Raw genomic sequence first — 25,250 nt, 5'->3', positions numbered from 1 at the left:
AGACTCAGACTGGAAGATTGAATAAGAAAATCTGACCCATCTATATGCTGTATACATGAAACACATCTTAGACTCAGGGATTCAAAGAGGTTGAAAGTGAATGGCTGGAAAACAATTTACAAGCAAACAATAACCAAAAAAGAGCAAAAGTTGCTATATTAATATTAGAAAATAGACACTTTAAATGCAAAACAATTGTGAGAGACAAAGATGGACACTACATATTAGTGAAAGGGAAAAACATTTATGTTCCTAATAAGGGAGGTTCCAAATATGTGAGGCAAACACTGAAAAAACTAAGTGAAGGGATAGATGCCTCTATAACTTTAGTGGAGGACTTTAATGTACCACTATCAACTTTGGACAGAACATCTCAAAAGAGAATCAATAAAGAAACAAAAATATTGAACAATATATTAGAGGAGCTGGACCTAATGGACATATACAGAATATTACACCCAAATACTGTAGTATACTCATTCTTCTCAGGAGCACATTGATCATTCTCTAAGACAGACCACATGCTAGTCCTCAGAAAAGTCTCCATGAATTCAGAAAGATTGCAAATATACAAAATAATTTCTCTGATGACAGTTGCATGAAGATGGAAATGTGCAAGGGACAGAGACCCAGATTTGGTACCAAAACTTGGAAGTTAAACAACACACTCTTAAAAAAAAAAGAGTGGGTCAAGTAGGAAATCACAAAAGAATTTAATAACTACCTGGAAAATAATGAAAATGATAGCACAACATATCCAAACTTAGGTGTTGCAGCAAAAAGAGTACTGAGAAGAAATGCATAGCCATAAATTCATACATCCAAAAAAGAAAGAAAGAAAGAAAGACCTAAAATTGAACAACTAACTGCACACTTGGAGGAATTAGTAAAAAAACAAAAAACTAACCTAAAAGGAAGAAGAAAGAAAGAAATAACAAAGCTCAGAGCAGAACTAAATGAAATAGAATATCAGAAAGCACTTGAAAAAATAAACAAAACCAAGAGCTGGTTCATTGAGAAGATCAATAAAATTGACAATCCCTTAGCTAGACTAATAAAAAAGAGAGAAGATGCAAATATGTAAAATAAGAAATGAGAAAGGAGATATCACCACTGACCCCACAGAAATAAAGACTATCAGAAGAGGATACATTGAAAAATCATATTTCAACAAGACAGACACTTTAGAGGAAATAGAGAAATTCTTAGGAACACATCAGTAGCCTACATGGACAAAACAGGAAATTAATGATCTCAATAAACCAATCACAAGTAAAGAGATAGAATCGGTCATTAAAAACCTCACAATGAAGAAGAGTCCTAGGCCAGATAGCTTCACAGGTGAATTCTACTAAACGTTCCGGAAAGAACTAACACCAACGTTGCTTAAACTCTTCCAAAAAAATCAAAACCAAAGGAACATTACCTAACAAATTCTTTGATGGCAGCATTAGTCTAGTACCGAAGCCAAACAAAGACACGAGAGGAAAGGAAAATTACAGATCAATATCTCTAAAGAACCTAAAGGCAAAAATCTTCAACAAAACCTGAGCTTAGGCCTTATCATCATCTCGTGCTTGGTAGTAAACCCTCTGCCAGGGAGGCTCATCCCTGGGAGTCATGTATCATGCTGGGGATAAGGTACTGCATTTTACATGCTGAGTTTCTCTTAGAGAGTGGCCACATTTTAGCAACATGGAGGCTCTCAGGAGGTAACTCTTAGGAATGCTGCAGCTCTAGGACAAGTTCATATTTCAGGCACACAGGCTCATAAGCATAGTCATCAGTATCAAGGGCTCATTGCTGGACCATCCTTCTTTGTTGGTCTTTGCCATTGTGCTTGGGAAATTCTTGCTGTTCCCATGGGGAATGTGAAAGAGCTCCCCTGGGTAGGAACTCAGCATTCCCCCAGTTGTCATTTCTAACAGTAACTACTGTGAAAATTCCCAAAATATATCCATTCATTTTTATGTGCCCTATATACATGTCATGAGGAATGCCCTCCCAAACATGTGCCCCCCTCAATAACACCCCACACTGCTGTTCCTCTCTAGTTTCACACCAGTGAGAAGAGTTGGTGGAGGGTTAATGTATGAGACCCCTGTGTGATGTTATGTATGTTAATTTTGTAAGTTTGCAATCTTCACTTAGAGTTCATGTGTTTTCATGTATGAATGATAAACTTCAATAAAAAAAGGAAAAATATAAATAAATTTTTCTTTATTCTGTTCCCAGAAACTCACATATGGAGATGGAAAAACCAGCCAATTCATTTGAAAAATGATGTAGTAGTTTAGTCTAAAAATTATAAGCTGTTCCATGTCATCATCCACAACATTTTTTCATTTTGAAAAGGAAAGGCTTTCAATTTTATCCATTTTAGAAGGTTAGAATAGATTGTGGTCATTGTGGTTTTTAATATATTGACCTCTTTCATAAGTATTATTGGCCATTTGTGTATCATATTTTCTGAAATTTTCATGGTTTTTCCATCCATTTCTGATTTATGCTGTTTGTAGGTATTCAGCATATTTTAATGCATCAGGTATTTTTTCAGGTATATGTATTGAGAATATTTTCTCCTAGACTTTGTACACTTTTCAATTTATAAAGTACTCTGTTTTGCTTTGGCTCTTATTGCAATGAGGATTTGTTATTAATATCACAGCCCATTTCTTTCATTTGTGTATGTGATATAATATGATACATACAAACATGTTGTTCAAAAACATTTCAGTTCAATTAACATTATGGTATTAAACCCATGGTTGGAATTTTAAAATGAAATAATATATATGCTTTGAACAATTTTTGAATACTTCACAATATTGATGTGAGCCTTATTCTAATTCTAAAACCTCAGTTTTTGAGTGAATTGCTTTTTTTTTCTCATTGTGCAGCATATAGGTGCTTTAGTGTTATCAAACTGAACTACACCTCTGCCATTAGCTCTTTTGGCTTAAACTATTAGAATATTCCCTTCCATCTGGTGAAGTCAAAAATGAGTGTTTGACCAAAACTGAGCAATGGGAGGAAGTATATTTCAAGATTCATGGAGATGATATGATAATTCATAGATTCATAGATAAATGCAATCAACTTCATACTTCTGCTTAAGCAAATTTAATTTTTTGTTGTTGTTTGCAAACCAGAAGATATCCAAGGTATGCGGTGACTTTATTAATTATGATAGAATTTATGAGTGCCTCACTGGGTCTATCTATATAACGAGTCAAAAGTAAGACTCATTCTAATTTAGATATTCTGTCTCTCCTTCCTCTATTTGCTCACCTCTTCAGTCTTATCTCTCTGATTTCATTCAGTCTTTCTCTTCCTCCATTGTCCTAATCTACTTCTATTCCTCTATATTGCCTTTGTCCATTCCTCTCTCTTTCCTTCTTTCCCTCGGTTCATTGATTCATCATATCCTTCCATCTTTTCCCATTTGACTGTCTCTCCATTCATCCATCCCTCTATCCTTTCACTCTTTCCACCCTTTTATTTAACAAATATGTTTCCTTTCATTTGTACACTTAAGAATCCAGTAAGCATTGCACTAGAAAGAAAATTTATAGGCTAATGACATTTTATATGCATGCAATAACTCTTTATGCAGATTTACTTTGAACAGTCTAACAAAAGAACAGCACAGCAAGGCCCAATAAGGTTTTTGGGGGAGAGTATGGGCCATGATGTGGACCATTGACCTTGAGGTGCAGAGGTGCCCAAAGATGTACTTACGAAATGCAATGGATGTGTCATGATGATGGGAATGAGTGCTGCTGGGGGGGGGAGAGGTGGGGTGGTGGTGGTGGTGATGAGCAGAGGAGAGATGGAAAGAGATAGAAAAAATCCTGAAAGAAAAAACTTACTGTTGCAAAAATATGTTTTCCCTTAAATTAATCGATAGCTTCAATATATTTCCAATCCAAATATAGCAGTATTTTACTATAACTTTTAAAGTCATTTCCAATGGCCAAATAAAACAAACTAAGCAAAAATAGCCATAGGTTTCAACATCATTCCTCCTTACTTATGTTATTGTCTCCATTCCCATTTTCTGAAGGAGAAGACTGGAGAATGGATGCAGAAGGGCAAACAAATATCCAGCACAGTACTTAATTAAATTAGTGCACTTCCTCCATCCTCTAGGTTGCATTTTTCTCATAAATCATTATATATGTAAATTGGAAAAATTAACCACTAAGACTTTTTCAAAGAACCTCACTTCAAAAGGCAGTCATCAATTTGTTTGATCCACATAGCACTTAATACTAGATAAGTGGAATTGGTGGAATTGTACCAAGGATTAGGAGATTAAGTGAATTTTCAAAGACCAAGAGGGCCTTGGCTTATAAAATAGATCCATTGAATTTATGCAAAATCTCAGAGAAACACATGTTGAAAAAGAATCTTTCAAGATGAGCAATCTGAGTAAGACTGAAGGATCATAAACATCATTATTATAACTGTATTTCCACTGGGCAGAAAGCTGCATCTCCAAAAAAGAATTTGATTTCCTTCCTTCCTTCCTTCCTTCCTTCCTTCCTTCCTTCCTTCCTTCCTTCCTTCCTTCCTTCCTTCCTTCCTTCCTTCCTCCCTCCCTTCCTTCCTTCCTTCCTCCTTTCCTTCCTCTCTCTCTTTCTATCTAATTTTCTCTTTCTTCCATTCCTCCATTCTTTCATCCATTCTTTCCAACAAAATTTACATGCATGGCTTAAAAAAGAGCAAGAGAAATTCAACATGATATGTTGGAGAATGATTCAAAATGTTTGATCTACTTATAAGGCTGAAAATCAAATTTGATTCTGAGTTACTTAATATTAGTAAATATCTCAATTCTTAATTGTCAGAAAAGAAGAACATATTATTTTCTCAGAAAAAATATGAGATATTCTTAGACATCAAATTTAAAATAAACTCTTAAGGAGGACCCCTAATTTTAAGTAAGACTCTGAACTGCAAAATAAACACAGTACTTCATAATACAACTAAAAATGTATTAAACAAATGCAATGAATGTGCCATGGTCATGGAAGTGGTTGGTGATATGGGAGGAATGAGATGAGAGGGGTGGGAGTTATTTGGAAATCTCTTATTTTTTTTAAGGTAACATTTTAAAAAATAAAGACCAAAAAAAAAAAAAAAAGAAACAACAAGAAATAATAATAACAAGTGTAAGGATTTTTCATGAATTTTTATTGAAATCAGAGTAAAATATTAAACACACTGCATTTCAGAAGATAATGATCAGCACATAAACGTCCAGCATGTCCTGTGTGATCAGACCTGGACTCTAAAGAGAACCTAGAAAGGGGAAGAGAATCCCTTCTCTTTTAGATCATCTTTCCAACAACTAGCATTTCTGACAGACAGGTTTTTGAGTGGCATAGACATGTTGAGGATATTCTCTCCAACAAGTCCTGAAATGGTACAGTAAGGAGGGAAATGTTCTATCAACTATAAAATAAAAGGTGTCATCGTGTTGTACATATTATGATGTTTGTTTAAGAGGGAAAAAGTCAAATAAAGACATTAGGAAGTCCAGAAGAAGGAGTTATTTATACATAGGAATTTATTATAATTAAAATATGGTCATGGCAATCTGGGGGAATGTAAGGAATATTCCATAAATAGTATTGGATAATTATGATTACTATAAAGAGATGAAAAGAGGGAAATGTTGATAGTGCTTACCAGGTATATTAGAAAAAACAGAAGTGCAAAATAAAATGGGAGAATATGTGTAAATTTGGTAATTACACACACAATGAAGGCAGAATATCCATATTCATCTCTGTATTTGAGGAAACAAATTATGTAGTTTAGATTAAAAGTAATTTAGAAGGCTGAGAGATGTGTTTCTGAACACTGACAAACTGTACGAAATTCATGTGATAACTGAAGGAAAATTACACTTTATTTCTCTCTAATACCTGAAAACAAGCATTTGGTAGATTTTTATCAGGCCCTCTATTTGTTATAGGAAAAATATGAGTTAAAAATTAAGAAGACTTATTACCCCTAGAATGTGTTTGATACCTTAAACCCTGGTGAGTGTTCCTATCTGGCTTTAAAAAAATAATATAGCACTTTGGGGCAAAGATGCAGCCTAGTAATCCAGCACTGGAAGCCAAGATGGAGAAGATCTCCACAGCTGCCATGACCTTCCCCTTGGTGCTGTGGTAGACAGGGAGGAAAGTGACCCAAACACTGCAGAACACCAACATGCTGAAGGTCAAGAACTTGGCTTCATTAAAGGTGTCAGGAAGGTTCCTGGCCATGAAAGCTACAGTGAAGCTCCCGAGAGCCAAGCAGCCCAGGTATCCCAGGACACAGTAGAAGGCAGAGGCTGAGCCCTTATTGCACTCAATGATGATATAACCAGGCTCAGAGTGTGCATCTTTATCAACAAATGGGGGAGAGGTTCCCAGCCAGATGCCACAGAGTGCCATCTGGATCAGGGAGCAAATGGGAATAACAAAGTTAGGTGCTCCTGACACCAAATACTGCCTCATCCTTCTCCTGGGAGCAGTGAGCTTGAATGCCAGAACCACAGTGATTGTTTTGGCCAAGATAGTAGACACAGCCACAGTAAACACGATTCCAAATGTGATTTGTTGGAGGATGCAGGTGGCTGTGTTAGGGTGACCGATGAAGAGTAAGGAGCAGAGGAAGCACAGGATGAGGGAAATGAGCAGGACGTAGCTGAGGATCCTGTTATTGGCCTTGACTATGGGAGTGTCTCTGTGCTTCACAAAGACCCCAAGAATAACAGCGGTGAGGAAAGAGAAGCAAAGAGCTGTGCAGACCAGAGCCATCCCCAAAGGGTCTCCATAAGCCAGGAAGGTTACAGCTTTTTGAAGGCAGTGATTTCTCTCACTATTTGCATACTGATGATCTGCACACTTCACACACTTGTCCGTATCTGGTGAGAAAAACAATGTGTCATCAGCTCAGGTTCAGTAATTTTAACTTATTTACAAGACACCAAAAGAAACACATTGGGTAGTTTTAGCCATTGTTTCTCTGTGTGCATTGACTTCATATAACTGTGTGCTATAATCTGTATATTTTTCTTCTGTTACGCAGCCCATCTGAAGCACCTTTCCTAAATGCAAATAATTACATCTCCCACATCTTCAAAAATGCTAACTTGTTGACATGTAACCTAGATTCCTTCTGCTTGGGTACTTTGACCCAATACTATTTTTGTGAGATTCTACTATGTCACAGTATGCAAATACAGTTTCTTTTTACAAGCACATCTAGTCTGCTAAACATTCATTTTCTCTTCACTCTGCCCCCATTACCTAGTAAACTCTACTAAACTTTTGACTCTGGAGATTTGATATTTCTAGAATTCTATTGCAAGTAATATAGTACAATCTCTTTGTTTTTGTAACTTCCATATTTCAAGTGTGTAATATTTACAAGTTTCTTTCAAGTAACACCATATCTCAGAAATTCATTTTTTCCTTGTGGCCGAATAATATTCTCTGATGTGCAAGTTCCATATTTTATCAATTTAGCTATGATGGACACTTGGATTATTTCCACATGTTGGTGTTATGAATAATGCTGCTACACACATTGTACACAATTACTATTCTGAGAACCTCTTTTCACTTTTAATGTAAACCTAGAAGTGCATTACCAGATCATATGGTGATTGCATCATTAAATTTTTGAGGATGTGCTGTAATGCATTCCACAGGGACTGAACTACACTACATTCTCATGAATGGGTCACTAGAGTTCCAATTTCTACGACTCCTCTCCACCACTTGTTATTTTATATTTCTAAAATATAGTGGTCTTTTTAAAATTGTATAAACTATTCACTTATATTGCTGGATAGATTTCAATATAATAATACATCATATTTTATTTACACATTTTACTGCTGATAGAAGTTTAAATGCTTATGGGTTTTAGTTATTACCAATAATGCTGTTCTGAGCATCTTTGTACATCTAGTACAAATATCATGCTCCATTACTGGGTAATAGACTATATAAACATCTTTGTAAATAATGCCATCCTGTTTTATAAATGGTTACACCAGTTTAAACTCCAACAAACAATATTCATTCCAGGTGTACCTTTTTCTGTCAGAACCTTAACATGGAAGTTGTTTAATTTTTGCTATTATGAGGAATGTTTTTAGCTTTTTTTTTTTTAAAGTATTTCTTTTTTTTTTTAAAGATTTATTTATTTATTTAATTCCCCCCCTCCCCCGGTTGTCTGTTCTCTGTGTTTCTGTGTCTATTTGCTGCGTCTTGTTTCTTTGTCCGTTTCTGTTGTCCTTAGTGGCACTGGAAGTGTGTGTGGCGCCATTCCTGGGCAGGCTGCACTTTCTTTCCTGCTGGGCGGCTCTCCTTATGGGCGCACTCCTTGCGCATGGGGCTCCCCTACACGGGAGACACCCCTGCATGGCACGGTACTCCTTGCGTGCATCAGCACTGCACATGGGCCAGTTCCACACAGGTCAAGGAAGCCTGGAGTTTGAACCATGGACCTCCCATGTGGTAGACAGGTGCCCTAACCACTGGGCCAAGGCCTTTTCCTGTTTTTAGTTTTTTTCACCATGATTTTTGTTTCGAATTTCTTGGTGCCTAGTTAATCTGAACACTAGCTCATCTGTGCATTGCACATTTCAAAATGTTTTTCTGAGAAGAGCCTGTGCACCAGTCAGGCCATTTTTATTACTGTATTTTGTGTCTGTCTTCTGCATTTGTAAAAGCATTCTATATATGTCAGATATGATTTCTCACTGGCTAGATCTATTTTACATATTTTCTCCTACTTTGGTTGTTCCCTTCTATTTCTAATTTGGTCTTATTTTTGTTGTTTAATTTTAAATAATGAATGAGTGCTGATTTTTATTAAATGTTTTCCTGAACTTTTTGAAATGATTGTTTCTACATTTCTGGGGGTTCATTTACTGAATTATTTTGCATAAAACAAACTTCATTACAATAACTTCTTTACGTAATATAGCTGGATTTGGATTGCAGCTTTTCTTTTTAGCAAATAGAAGTTTAGTCTCAAGAAAAAAAGCGATCTGTAAATTTGCTTTCTTGCAAAAATTTTATCAGAATTTGGTACCAATGTTAAACTCTTCTCATAAAATTAAATGTGAAGTCTTTTTCACATTTTCCTAGTATCTGGAAAAGTTTGAGTAGATAAGTATTCTTTTTTCCTTGACAGTTTGTTTGGATTTCTCAGGAAAGTCATAGACTTATAAAAACTTTTTGAGAAGATATCTCATTTTAAACTATGGTTTAATATCCTAACAAGATATGAATCTTTTCAGATTTTCCTTTATTACTGGGACGTATATGGTAATATTTATTTTTTTTGGAATTTGGGAATTTCATTTCAATTTTCACATAAACTTGAATGAATTTATTTATACTATCCATTTCTGATTTTAAAAATTCTGTACATATTTTACAATTTTAAATCATTTATTATGTAATATTTCTTAATTCATTATTCTACTAATTTATCAGTTTTGACTTTCATTAGACAGCTTTGAGTTTTTATCCTTTCATATTTGTCTTTCATTACATTTTATTTTCATAATTATTATATTCTTTTATTTTATATTTATTCTACTGTTCTTATTTTAATTTGTGATACTTATAACTTCAGATTTTTACATTAAAATATATATACTAATAGTACACACACACATATATAAAATTTAGGATGATATATTATATTCAGAGGATATCTTTAGCTGAATTACCTGAAACTTGAAATGTGGAAATTCCAGTTTTATACATTTTATAAATCTTATTGTGCTATTTACATTAAACCATGGTTTATTCGTGTAATTCTTTACTTTAATTTTTTATTTTTATATTAAAATATCTTTTAAGGTACATATATCTCAAAAAAATGTTACATTAAAAAATATAAAAGGCTCCCACATATCCAACACCTCCCCCAATACTCCCACAACAGCATAATTTTTCATCATTGTGGCATATTCATTGCATTTGGTGAGTACATTTTGGAGCACTGCTGCACTGCATGGATTAAAGTTTACATTGTAGTTTACACTCTCCCCCAGTCCATTCAGTTGGTTATGGCAGGATATCTAATGTCAAGCATATGCCCCTCTAATATCATTATGGACTACTCCAAGTCCTGAAAATGTCACCACCTCTCATCTCTTCTCCCCCTTCCCTGTCCTCAGGAACTACCATGGCCACTGTCCCCAGATCAATGCTACAGTTTCCTCCATTACTAGATGCAATACTTCTATAGCAGAATACTAGTAAATTCACTCTAATCCATATTTTATTGCTCCAACCTGAGGACCCTGGGTTGGTGATGTCCACTCTGCTGCTATCTTGAGAGGGGGTTTAGATCCCACATGGTTGATGGATGTAATTCTCCTGCTTGGAGTTGGAGGCACTCTCAGTTCCCTGGTACAGTTGTTGACCATCTTTACCTCCCTGTTAGCTGACATATGCAAGTCCAACAAACCAGAGAGTAGGCACTGCTACTCTGCTGAGGCTCAAAGCCCAGCATGTACATAACCAGTCCAGAGATTAAAGTCCTCTGGATAAACACCAAATCTAGGCCAACTATAGGTTCAGTAAAAGTGAACAGAAGAGGCATGTGTAGAAAGTTCATATCTGAGTACAACTCCTTCATACACAGGAACAAAAATTCCAAAGTAGGGTCCACTGACAAGGCGCTGGACTCCAGAGCCAATTTCCATGATCATAGAACCTGTGTTCTCTGTAGTTCTCAGGAGCACCTGTAACTGGGATTGTATCTGCTTGTGCTGTCTCTGGGATCCTAATGATGTGGGTATTAAGATGACATTTCTGATGACCTCTTGACACTTTTTTATTTTATTTATTTATTTTTTATTTTTTTATTTGTATTTTTCTAAAGACAAAAGTTTTACTTTAAGTCATAAGTAGTGAGCTTTCAAGATACAAGGGATGTTCGCCTCAACTCAAGAAGGACGAGAAGAGCCTTCTCTGCTCTGGGGTGAATGCCAGGAAAAGGGTGGAGGGTGAGGAGAGTGGAGAACACCAGCTGAGCAGCCTCAAGGCACCACGTGTGCACAGCTCTTGGAAGTTCTGGGGAATCACAGGGTCTGGGTAAGAGCGGCTTCCTTCAGTGATGGGTTTGTCTCTTTTTACACACTCTTTTTCTGGATTCCTGCCAATAATCCTCAACAAGCCTGACTCAGTTCACTGCTCTCGGGATAGTGTAGGAAAGAGGGTCCTGAGGCCAGAATTGGAACCTTCTCTGTTACTCCAAAGAGCAGTGTGTCTGACTCCCAGTTTCATACCCCATGAAATTAAATGTCAGCCTGCAAGACTGCTAAGGACCCCCCCCCTTTTTTTTAATTGTTCTCTACCTTTTGCCTTTATTTTTTTTAATTTTTTAATTCTTTTTTTAAAATATTACATTCAAAATATATGAGGTCCCATTCAACCCCACCATCCCCACCCCACCACTACCCCCACAGCAACACAGTCTCCCATCATCATTCCTGACACTTTTTAAAAGAATCTTAGCCATATATACTCATTTGTCTTTGCCATTCCCCCTTTATTCAAGGCATTTTTCTAGTTGCATCACCAGTTAGTGATTGGTGGTAATCCATCTGTGCCACAGAGGCTCATCCCTGGTAGTCTTGTCCCATGGTGGGGGGAAGGTAATGAATTTACATGCTGAGTTTTGCTTAGATAGTGGCCACATGTGAACAATTGGGAGGCTCTCAGGAGGTAAATCTTGGGCACCTTGCATCTCTAGGACTAGTTCAAATTTCAAGCACACAGGCCCATAAGAATTGTCATCAGTTCTTTGTCCACAAGCCTCTCCTGTTACTTTTACCAGAACTGTAGTTGGTGTTGGAATTTAAGGTACACCCAGGGGACCTGAATCTCTGGACTGATCATGTGATAGCCACGCCCTGAGCCACAATAGACTTGCAACTCCTACACTCTGGTTTATTGGACTTATCCCACTCAGCTACCCAGGAGGTGAAGAAGGTCAACCACCACACCAGGGAGCCAAGAGTGCCTATGACTGAAAGCAGGAAAATTGCATCCAGTATCAAAATGGGAAATCTAAGCCTCCTCTTGATATAGATGTTGAGTGGACACAACCATTCTAAGGTCCACAAGATGGAGGAATAGAGTATGATTTAGAGTGGACTTACTGATAATCTATTCATGAAATATTGTGATTAGTAATCAACAACATATGGCACTGGTGTGGAGAAAGTGTCATGGTGGCTGGGGGGTAGGGAGTGGGAGGAAGAGATATGATGTGGGGGCATTTTCAGGGTTGGAGTTGTCCTGGGTGTTGCTGCAGGGACAGTTACCAGACATTATATGTCCTGCCATGGCCCCCTGGGTGGGCAGTGGGAGAGTGTGGGCTATGGTGTGGACCATTGACCATGAGGTGCAGTGGTGCTCAGAGATGTATTCACCAAATGCAATGACTGTCTCACGATGATGGAGGAGGTTGTTGTTATGGGGGGAGGAGTGGGGTAAAGAGGGTGGGGGTTATGGAGACCTCATATTTTTTTAATGTAATATTAAAAAATAAAGACAAAAATGTAACTTTTTATTATTTATATATCCTTTAAAACGACAATTTAATAAAAAATAAAGAAGAATGAAAATATAAAATTATACCACATCAAGTGTTAAAAAAATGCTGTGTTGATTTTTCTTGGGATGTCATTGAGTTTGTCAATAAGTTTGGGTAGTATAGACATCTTAATAATGTGACCGAGCATGTAGGGTATCTTGGAGAATGATCCATGTGCACTTAAGAATAATATAAATCCTGCTGTATTTGGGTGTAATGCTCTGTATACGTCTATTAGGTCCAGGTCCTTTAATATATTGTTCAAGGTCTTTGTTTCTTTACTGATTCTCTGTTGAGTTATTCTGTCCAAGGTGATAGTGGTATATTAAAACCCTGACTATAATTGTAGAGACATCCATTCTTTCACTTAGGGTTTCCAGTGTTTGTCTCATATATATGAAGGTGCTCTCATTATGGGCATAAATGTTTATGATAGTTATTTCTTCTTGAAAGATTATCCCTTTCACTAGTATGTAGTGTCCTTGTTTGTCTTTCATGATAGTTTTGCATTAAAATCTATTTTGTCCGATGTTAATATGGCCCATTTTTGGTTATTGTTTACCTGTAAGATTGTTTTCCAGCCTTTCACTTTTAATGTCCTCGAATCCCTGGGTCTAAGATGTGTTTCTTGTAGACAGCTTATAGATATGTCTTATTTCCTTACACATTTTTCCAATCTGTGTCTCTTAACTGATGAGTTTAATCCCTTGACATTCATTGTTATAACTTTCAGGGAATTACTTTTATTAGACATATTTTCTTTGCATTTGTCTTTGTGATATGTTTGGGTTCTTTTTTTCCCTCTCTTTTTCTCTTCTTAGTTGTTCTAACAGTCTCCTTCAACTCTATCTCTCATGTGTTTTTTTTTTCTATCTTCATCGAGAATTTCTTTTGTTATCTCTTGAAGGACAGTCTTCTTGTTGGCATACTCTCTTAGTTTCTGTTTATCTGTGAATATTTTGACTCTCCATCATTTTTGAAAGCTAGCTTGGTGAATAGTGTATTCTTGGTTGGAAATTTTTTCCTTTTACTGCCTTGTGGATGACATATGACTCCCTTCTTGCCTCCATGTTTTCAGATGAAAAATCAGCACTTAATCATATGGAGCCTCCCTTGTATGTGATGGTTCTTTTTCTGTCACTGTTTTCAGTATTTTCTCTTTGTCTTGAGTATTGGATAATTTGACAAGATTATGTCTTGGTGTGGGCATTTGGGGATTAAAGTTGTTTGGGGTATGTTGTGCTTCCTGGACATGTTTATCCATCTCCCTCAATAGGTTTGTGATGCTTTTAGTCATTTTTTCCTCCTACACCCCTTCTGTCCCCTTTCCATTCTCTTCTCATTCTGGGATGCATGTTTGAGTATATTGCATTGTAATTTAGGTCCCTATGTCCCCGCTGTATTTTTTTCCCTCTTTTTACCAATAATTCTACTATTTGTTTGATTTCAGATGTACTGTCTGCCTCATCACTAATTCTTTCCTCTGCCTCTTCAAAACTGCTGTTGTTTGCTGATTGTGTATTTTTGATTTCTTGGATGGTACTGTTTATCACCATCATATCTGTTATCTTTTTTACATATGTTTAAAATGTGTTCTCTATGATCCCCAAGTGTTTTCTTAACATCCTTAATCTCTTCCTTCTCTTCATTAAATTGATCCATGTTATAATGTTTTGAGAGTTTAATTGGTTGTTCAATGTTCTGATTCTCTTCCTGGTTTTTAGCTTGTTCATTGGATTTGTTCATGTTTTCCTGATTTTGGGTATGGTTTGCAGACACCTGCTGCATTGTAAATTACCAGACTGCCCCCTCAGGGAGGATTCTCTTTCCACTTATCCAGGTTTTTACAAGAGAGATGACAAAGGTGCATTCAATCAGACACCATCTTGCCCCACTTCCTCAATAGTGAATTTCTTAATCTCCATATGTTTGGGAAATGAATTTTTGGTTAGACTATTCCTTTATATGTGCACATGGAACATTTATTCAAACTTACCATATAAAAATGTGTACATGAACCTTTTTCCACATTGACTAAATTCCATGTTATTTCATCAGTTGAACAGGTCTCAAATAACTGAAATAATAGTAAACATTTCAGGAAATTCAACTACATATTAATTATCAAAAAAAACTTAGAAATTTCCAACCATAGAAGTGATTCTAGAATTTAATATATGAATATTTATAATGTCTGCAGGGGTGGAATTTAAGACGAGATGGTGGTAAGTATGAACACAAAGAAGAGATAAAAGGGGGGCAAGGGGTTGCCTTTGGTTGGGGCTTTACGGGTTTGAGGGTGGCTGGGGAGGGAAGGATGGGTAACGTTACCCAAAAGTGGGGGGAGGGAGGGGTAGCATATGAACACAGGAGAGGGTCAGGAGTTGGTGGAGAGTAAAATGCCGAAAAAATCATATCAAAATAAAATAAAGAGGGTTACCTGTTTAGAATGCTCGGAGGGGAGGGTCTGATGCAGGACGGGCCCTGGGGAATGTCTAAATGCTCATTCTGCCAGAGTGGGTGACACCATGGGGTAGAATCCCAAGTAGTGAGAGTGGGGGTGGACCCACATCCTGGGGAGGACTAATGCCATCAAATAGAGGGAACTGTATCCCTCGAGAGAAAGGGTGGCTTCCAGGGCATTGGGGCAGTTGAGCAAGTTAGGCCCTGAACACTATTCCATCTATCTCTAGAAGTGGCTCCTCAGGAAACGAAGGTTGGCTGTCACTGTGGGCACCAAGTTGGAAGGGAAAATGGACATTAAATGTGTGGAACCAAAGTAAATGGGGGGTAAGAGAGGAGTTTCTTGAGAGTACACAAGGATGGATACAAAACATGTAATATTACACCATAACATATAGGAGATGACAGACTGATAATGTAAACCATAATGTAAAACATAGGATAACTAAAAATGTAAAGAACTGTGTATCCTAAAGTATGCACCATAATGTAAGCACAGATGTTACCTTGTTAGAAAGCTAATGTCTCAGACTCTGTACATCACTTTAAGTAAATATGATATGAATAGGGCGTAAGAGTATCACTGTGGAAGGGAAAAGGTTTTCTGGTGGATGTGTGGGAGTGCTGTATATTATATATGTGCATTTCTGTGGTCTAGGACTCCTGTGAAGAAAAGCTGAATAATTAGGGGAAAAAAAAAAAAGATAGGATGTGGAAATTTTTTCAAGTCAACATTCTTTATCTAAGTTCTTTATCTATCCTTTAAACCCATCGCTATATGCCATTCCCTAGTAAGGGACCATGACATTATATTGGGCTTCAAATTTCGGGGAGTTCTGGATCACAGAGTGTTTCAACAATGGCAATGGAGGGATACTGGTATGGGATACCAATGACAGGTGATATATGGCTGACAGGGAGCTGTACAGAACATATGTCCAGGGTGCATGGTAATGTTTGGATATACTCATAGTGGCAACAATTAAAAACCACAGCTGGACGGGTACTGGGTTCCTGGCCAGTGGTGCTCTGTCGTGGTCCCTAGGGGAGCAGCGACAGTCTCCCAGGTACAGCGGCGGGGACCGGGAGGGAGTGAGGGTTCAACAGTGAGCCCCTGATGCTAATGACTATGCTTGTGAGCTGATAAACCTAAAATAAGAACAAGGCCTAGAGCAACATTGTGCCTGGGAATTCCCTCCTGTCAGCCTTCATGTTACTCAAATGTGGCCAGTCTCGAAGCCAAACTCAGCATGTAAATGCAATGCCTTCCCCCCAGTGTGGGACATGACACCCAGGGATGAGCCTCCCTGGCACCGAGGGACCACTATCAACTACCAACTGATGATGCAACTGGAAAAGGACCTTATACGGAAGGTTCAATGCAGATCAGCAGAATATCCCTGTCTACATAAAATAACATGACTTTAAAATGCTGTTTGACCTAAAGTAAGGGGGAAATGGAAAGGAGAAATGAGTTTATATGGCTACGAGTTTCTAAAAAAGAGTCTGGAGGCTGGCAGAAGGATTGCCCTCATGCACAACTGAGCAGAGTCAGAGAGACAGATAAAGCAGATATAACCCCCAGATATTGGTTCCTTTGAAGGCTAAAGAGACCCATGGGAGTTATGGTCATGGCCGATGGGGTTAACTACCATGTCAGATGGCCCCTCTTTGGAAATGGTGTTTATGTGTGATGAATCTGGACTCAGATGGGATCTCCCTTCATAAGACTTTCATGCTAATGTCCTGGAGGTGCAGTTAATGTTGGGGTTTAAGATATATTTAGGGGATTTGAATCTCTGGACTGACAATGTGATAGCCAGGTCCTGAGCCTCAACCGACTCCAGCACCTACAATCTGATTTATTGGACTTACCGCACTCAGCTAAGATGGAGTTGAAGAAGGACAACCACCACACCATGGAGACTAGAATGATTACAACTAAATATGGGAGGATTGCATCCAGCATCCATGTGGAATCTGAGCCTCCTCTTGACATATAGGTGCAATGGACACAACTAATCCAATGCCCACATAGAAGAGGTGGCATTGGATTGGGAAAAGTGGACATGGTGGACGATGGGTATGGGGAAAGGCAGGAAGAGATGAGAGGTGGAGGCGTCTTTGGGACATGGAGCTGCCCTGGATGGTGCTTCAGAGGTAATCACCGGACATTGTTAATCCTCACAGGGCGCATTGGATGGAATGGAGGAGAGTATGGACCATGATGTGGACCATTGTCTATGAGGTGCAGAGGTGCCCAAAGATGTACTTACCAAATCCAAGGGATGTGTCATGATGATGGGAACGAGTGTTGTTGGGGGGGGGGGGGAGAGGGGGTGGGGGGGTGGGGTTGAATGGGACCTCACATATATATTTTTAATGTAATATTATTACAAAGTCAATAAAAAAAATTGAAATACGTAATACTGAAAAAAAAATTTAAACTTGTTAATTATATTATGTAAAGAATATTTAGCTCTTTTCTACATCATGTCTCAAACCACATACCGAATATTCTGTGAGATCCTGTCACATAGAAACTGTGTTTTGGTACTCTGAAATTCTGAAAATTATGTGCAGTGATTATTTCCTTTTATTTTATTTTATTTTATTTTATATATAATAATTTGGCCAAGATTTTATCACATCCTCCACTCTTCTTACATAATACTAATGTGACTGCCTCTGTGAGGAATTCCATCAAACCTTCCTCCCAAGGAAAGTACTGGTCCCTAGGACCCTGTTCAAATATTTATAGCATATTTGAAACATGGACAAAAATAGTCTATGTTTACCTTCCCATTTACCTGTGAACTAGAGGAGAGCAGAAACAGAAATTCCTCATTAAGATTTTGTTACTTCATCCTCATGTTGGACGCAATAGAACTAAATATTCCCTAAATCATTTCCAAACTTTCTGAATATCTGCTCTGTGTCATGAACAGTTTTAGACACAGAAATGGAGTAAGGTTAAAACACATTACTTAATTATAATCTAAACATTCTTTCAATCAAGATGGAAAGCAGATACTTGTAATCACATGTGTTAAATTCCAAGAGAGGCATGAAAGGTATATTAATTTGGTGCGGTCAACAAAGGTCTTTCCAGAAACTATTTGGCCTTCAGTGTGTCTCAACAATGACTCAAGTAAATTACTTAAGGGCATAGAAAGGGTGTTATATCAAAGGGAAATATTTTTATTATAAAAACGAAATTACTAAACAAAGGAAAGAAGAAATTTGTTTCTGTAGTTTTCCTCCAGATTCTTTCCACTACCTTGTGTGGTCAGGGGATATAAAGGAGAGGTGGGGACCTTTTTGAGGGCAAAACTTACCTGTGTCATTGGAAATCTCATTCTCTGAGCAGGGGGTGCAAAGAAAGCAACATGCTGCTTTTCCTTCTTGAAAGGTCTTCCTGAATCCAGGCAAACACTTCTTACTACATACAGAGTGGGGAGTCTGGGAAGAAAACCAGATACATGTTATTAACAGCTGTGTATTTACTTCTCCAACCATTAGATGGTTTGGGGTATTGGGTATCAACAATTTTAAATTTTAAGTGCCTAAATCAAATTTATTGATAAGATGTCAGGTTTATTTTATGATATGAAATAAAATAATTTAGAAATGTATCTTTAAATAAATGTTTTCTTTTCCCATCCTGTGGACAGTATGTGAGAAAAATTTTCTTGTGTAAAAGTAAGTGGTTAAACTAATAATGTGAACACTTACTTAGCAGGAAGGAGGAAGACAACTGCTGTGGAGGTTAGGTCAATGTGTTAACACAGCCAGTGTTTGATCAAGTAAACCTTGGGCTAATTGTAATAAAGGACACTTAAGGACTTTAGTCATCAGTGAATTGACTGCACAGATGACTGATTACATGTACAATCAACCAGGGAGAATGCTGTCAGCAATGGATAAGTTTTTATCCGATCAATTCAGTGCCTTAAAATAAAAAGTGATTTCAGCATTTGGAGAGAAATTCCCTGCTCTTTGAATAGCCAATATCTCCTGTAAACTCCACCAAGGACTTTCATGGGACCTTCACCGGAATGCCTGTTTGCAGACTGCCTGCAGAATCTGGACATGTTCATCCCTTGGTCCCATGAGAGAACTATATTAACTCATTTACTATTTACAGATATCTCATGTTGATTATCTTTCTTTAGAGAATCTACACTAATAAAATATCCATTGCAAGATTTTGTTACTTTTGTGTAATATTAAGTATTGTAATTGTGGCCTACCTACCTCTGAAAATCCTGTGGCCCATTCTATCATCTACTCAGAAAGAGACAATTGTTGATCACGTGGCACATCTGAGTTAAAATGTCCTACTTTAACTTTATGTCCAAAACCTTCTGGAAAATTCCAAAAGTAGAGAATGTCATCCCTAGCTTCAAATTTCCTTTCCTTATCCAAATTCATTGGATCACCAGCAGAATTGTTAAATTGGATGTTCTTTAGAAATGGATGTAGCTATAAGAGACACACCTGTGAGCAATTGTGCCCACTGAATAAGGCAGATCACCAAGGTGGTAACGTCTCTCATCCTCTGTCATCCCTGCTTCCTAAGGCAACTTTATCATTAACATTCAATTAAGTAAAAAAAAAAAAAAAGAAAAAAGAAACCGTAAGGTGGACTAAAATGTTATAGCATTTACAAAATATTTTCAGGAGAAAATTCCAAATACAATAAAATCAAAACAATCTGTGAGTGTGTGATATGAACAAACCTTAATAGAAGAATCAAATCTCAGCACCCTCAATTACTAACTGAATTCTCCCCAAGTAAGGTCAGCAATACCTGAAGAGGTTGCAGAATTAAATGATATGATTGATGTACAGTATCTTACAGAGTGCCTAAAACTAATTCAAAAACAAGTTTGTTCCTGTTGTCATGCAAATGTTTAATGGAAGAGGTCTAGGTATTTTATATTAAAAATATTAGCAGGGCAGAATGTTGAGGGCCTTAGTAACATGAAACATTGGCATTGATTAATAACTCCCTCCATATCTGCTATCAGCACCTTCCTGTTCATGACCATTTCTACCTAGGTCTAGGTTTACCTCTTAGACAGTGAACAAGTAAACAATCTCTTGCTCTTTTGGAGAGACAACCCTAAACTTCTTGACTTGAGCATATGTTCCACACCAAGAAAGTCATGATTATGGCATGTTCTGAAATACACATATTGTTCAATGGAAGAGGTATTACCTGCCAGGGGTAAACACCCAGTCCATCTCCATTTTCCACTGACTGCATTTCTAATCGTTGAAGAAGCATTTCATGAAGGATCTGAGATACAGCATACACCGCATTATACACATTGTAACTTCCTACTTTCATGTCCTTGTCAAACAGCCACCAAGGCAGCAACTCCAAGGAGGCATTGGGAGGACAATTCTCCAGAGTGTTACAATCAGATTCAGAAACCAAGCAATCAAAAGAGACTTACCACAATTTCGTGAGGTAAATGTCTTCTGGGTATTTTGAAGGTTTAACTGTCTGCATGAAAGTTTTAAAATCAGGCAGTTCACCAATATTCTGTGAAAAAATGAGGGCCCCAGGGAATGAATCAAGTAAAAAGTCTCTCTTGCTGGTGGTAAAATCCCATTGTGAGGTTGTGATCCAAACTTTCCCTATTACTAAGAAATTCCATCTCCAAAAGCTCAATCCCATTAGTGAGTCAGAGTCACCATAAATGAGAGTCACATTTACTGTTGATTTTCTGATCCGTAAATGTTATTGCCAGTCTTTTGAGTAATATGACCTCTCAGTGACAGGAATCATTTCCAGAAAGCCTGCACAGACTCCCTTTTTGTCCATCTCTTCTCTCAAGTCCCATAGGAACTTCACACCTCTCTTATCTTCTGAGATGACCAGTCCCACCCAGTTCCAACTAAAATGAAGCATCAGTGAGACCATGCCAAGAGCCAGAGATGTGTCCTTGGGGGTAATCTGATAGAGAGATGAAAACTGTCCATCATCACTCAGTTGTGGGTCATAAAGGCCATAAGGAAGCTAAAGGGGAAGGATTAAATAGCCAGTATGAGAAAGAGAATTAGTCAGAAGCACAAACTCAGCCCAGATGAAAATTAAGCAATGTTTTAAAGAGGAAGAAGGGAAGACTTGCTCTTTTTATATTCTAATCATCTCCCAATCCCTGAGAGAATAATGGAAATTAATTGATCAGTTTCAAGGGTCTAGGAAACTCCTTTGTCTCTTACTCACCTGACCTCACTTATGTTCTGGGAAAGGATATGTGAACATCCCACCATGTCTCTGTATACTAGCTGTACCCTTTGAGAAATGTGTGAACACAATTGCCTCTTTTGACTTTTTCTTTTAAGGTCACTGAAAATAGCAAAGGAAACATTAATTCATCTTCCCTCTAATGAGGTTCACCTGTGGAATTTTGTAGAGTTCCAGCAGTGTCCCAATCTGGGTAGAAACTGCCCACGTTGTTCCCGTAAGGGCTGCTATAGACTTGGTCTCTTTCCTGCAGGTGTAATTAGGGAGGTCCTTGTCCAGTCCTGATTGCCAAATAATGGGATTCTCCAATGTTGTCTGTTCACTGTGTAGTGAATTGTACAGATCAAATCCCAAAGTAATGTTGGGTAAAAGATGGGGTTCCTGTTGATCTCTTCAATTACAAAAATCAAGGCCAGAACATACTGGTAGTTCTTGGTCTCAAACCTGTGTGGAAGGCAGAAGACTGAAATCATGATTATCTTCAAATTCAATTAAATGACCAAATTCAGGTTGAACGCACAAGTAGTCTCATTCTCAATGAGTTCTTCTGAAGCCTTAGAAATTTATCTAATTCAAAAAGAGCAAAAAGGTATTTGATTGCTATGATTGAATTCTGCTTCCTTGGAGGAAGATGATACTGTTTACAAAGGAAAGTGTAATGAGTGATGAAATTCATATAGAATTTTTAATTTATTCTTTATATCAGGAAATAAAAATGATTTTTTTCATATTAATACATTATTAAATGGTTTATATAATGACAGTATTATTGTCATGAATTTGAAGTTAGAGTAATTCCAACTGAAGGTTTTATCTCTTCAAAAGTTCAGTTCCAGTGCTTAGGTAGAATTGGATGTGAGAGACAGAGGGGCATAACATCTGCATGGTGAGAAGTGTCCACAAAAAGAATGACAATCAATTCACTGAAGGCTCTACCCCATCAAATTTTGGATCTGCCATCTTCCAACATCAACAAACTGAGAAGAATATCAGAGCACAGTATAGGAAGAATCATGCAAGGCAGGAATATTTGAGAGAAGAAAAATAATGAAGTGTGAGTTTATGCCTAACTATACCTAATAGGACTGGAAACAATGTAGTATTGTAAAGGGAAAAGTGTTATGATGTCTAAAAGGTCTCTTAACCATTTCTTTATTAAAATATTACAGAGACAGATAAAGTAGATACAACCCCAGTAATTGGTTCTTCTGAGGGCTACAGAGAACCACAGGTTCTATGGACATGGCAGATGGAGTTCAGTGCCATGTCAGTTGGCCCTACTTTGGAGTTTATGGTTCTGTGTGATGGAGCTGGAATCAGACGTGATCTTTTCCCCAAGCCTCTCCTGTTACTTTTAACAGAAATATAGTTGGTGCTGGAGTTCAATATATACACAGGGGACTTCAATCTCTAGACTGACTATATGATAGCCAGGCCCTGAACCTCAACGGACTTCAGCTCCTACACTCTGGTTTATTGGACTTATCCCACTCAGCTAACATGGAATTGAAGAAAGTCAACCACCACACCATTGAGCCAAGAGTGCCTTCAACTGAAAGCAGGAAGATTGCATCCAGCATCCATGTGGAATCTAAGCCCTTTCTTGATATAGATGTGGAGTGGATACAAAGATTCCAAGGTCCACAGTTTGGAGGAATAGAATATGGATTAGAATGGACTTACTGATATTCCATTCATGAACCATTGTGATTACTAATCGAAGAAAATGTGGCATTGGTGTGGAGAAAGTGACCATGGTGGCTGCTGGGTGTGGGGAATGGAAGGAAGAGATGAGATGTGGAGACGCTTTTGGGACTTGGAGTTGTCCTGGGTGATGCTGTAGGGACAGTTACTGCACATTGTATGTCCTCCCATGGCCCACTGGGTGGACTGTGGGAGACTGTGGTCTATGATGTGGACCATTGACCATGATGTGCAGCAGTGCTCAGAGACAGTCACCAAATGCCGTGAATGTCTCATGATGATGGAGGAGATTGCTGCCATGGGAGGAGGAGTGGGGTAAGGGGTATGGGGGGTATATGGGGACCTCAGGTTTTTTGAATGTAATATTAAATAAATAAAGACAAAAAATATTACAGTCCTATTAACATTAATATTAATCCAAGATCTTCAGTTCTATTCCCTTCATATGACTCTTATTCTTTTCATATTTATTGTTGATTTGTGCAGTTTCACTTCCTTAATCAATAAGTCATTTCTGGGCACAAATGAAATTCTTTACATTTTTATTACCCAGCAAAAGAATTTCCAAGAAGAATGAAAATCTGCTTTCATTTCAAAAGTCCTTTTTTACAGACTTGATTAACACAGTAATAGGTATTCCATACTGTACATTTCACCATTAGACACAGGTTTCCAAATGTGCTCAAAAAAAAACAAACTTGGTAAGCTTTTTTCAAATATAATTTATATTTAATAGATATATTTTATCATTTGGGAGAGAAAGGTTGAAATTTGTCACTATGATGCCTGATTTTATATCTTGTTTCTCTTTATTGTTTATTTATTTGAGGCTACTATATCTTTATGTATTTATAATAATTGATTTTCCTTTGTGCAGATTTGAACATTTTATTATTATGAATGCACCATTCGATTCCTAAGGATGCATTTTTTCCTCACCCATCTATAAATATACTTACCTATGGTTAATTATGGCTCTTATCTTTAGTAATCTTTGGTATCTTTGTAACTAATTGCATACTTTGGTTTTCAAGTTTTCATTTATTTCTTTAAATGTGTCCTGTAATCACGTTTTACAAGGAAGTAGGATAATAAAATCTCCTATGGAAAAAATTGAATTACCCTGAAGGAAACTCTTCTAATACATAGGGAAAAAAACAACATGCAGAAAATAATATGAAACAATCTTTTAAAAAAAGACTATTAGCAAATTAGATAATTTCCTATCAGTCTTCACTTTTCTGCAATGATTAAAATGTATGCACTCATAGAAGTTGATAAAGCATTAAAGAAAATTGAGCATGTAACTGAATATATTTGTTAGGAGAAGAGTATTTTAATATGAATAAACACACACACAAAAAAACACTCAAAATCAGAAATTAGACTCTGCTTATATGGATAGATATTGAGTAAAAATTGGAGGTGGCTGAGGGTGAGGTAAAGAAGGATCACCCCCACTCAGGGGCTGATCTACACAGGCAGATACTCTCCCCATTCCAGATCTGAATGAGCCAAAACCATTAGCCAAGTTTGCTGATGCAGAATGTCATATGCCTCATGTATCATGGGATGTAATTTGCTTGATGAATCCCTGAACAATAAGAATTTCCTTTAAAATCAAGGTAAGGATAAGGCCTGTTAATTTCAGGATTGCTTTGTACCTTACTGGAATTGCTAGCGATTAAATAACAGGCAAATTAGAATGGAAAGAAAGGAGCAAACCACAATCTTTTCATGGTAGTAAGATGGGTCAATGGGAAACCCAAGAGGAAATGTGAAAATTGTTTGTAATTGATAAGGAAGTAGTCAACCGAATATATACAACTGTTAGTGGCATTTAAATATAATATCAATAATTTATTAAAGCTTTATGGGAAATAGATATGATAGCAATAAATTAATAATAAATTCTTTAATATTATTAATGGTATAATATTGGGCAATTTCATTTATGCATTTTAATATAATAACAATTAACATAATCATGATTGATTATTATTAAGAAATTTATTAACAATAAATTCACAGTAAATTTACCCATAAATCAATTCCTCTGTTACCAATGAACAGTATCATAAAGATCTATTGAGGAATGTAAAAGCATCTAAAAACAGGGAACTGGGTTTAATTCTATGCTTGAGCACCTGCTTCCCATGTATGAGGTCTCATGTTCAATCCC

General features: G+C 37.2%; 1 pseudogene; it reads right to left on the bottom strand.

The window, feature by feature from the left end:
- Window positions 1–6,005: 6,005 nt before the first annotated feature.
- LOC131276826 (vomeronasal type-2 receptor 116-like) overlaps window positions 6,006–25,250 on the bottom strand; it is a 57,939-nt pseudogene continuing 38,694 nt past the window's right edge.

This window comes from Dasypus novemcinctus, chromosome 30, assembly GCF_030445035.2.
Source record: "Dasypus novemcinctus isolate mDasNov1 chromosome 30, mDasNov1.1.hap2, whole genome shotgun sequence".
In the NCBI taxonomy this organism is placed as follows: domain Eukaryota; kingdom Metazoa; phylum Chordata; class Mammalia; order Cingulata; family Dasypodidae; genus Dasypus; species Dasypus novemcinctus.
Note: the sequence above shows the minus strand (reverse complement) of the source record. Positions and strands in the feature narration are given on the sequence as shown.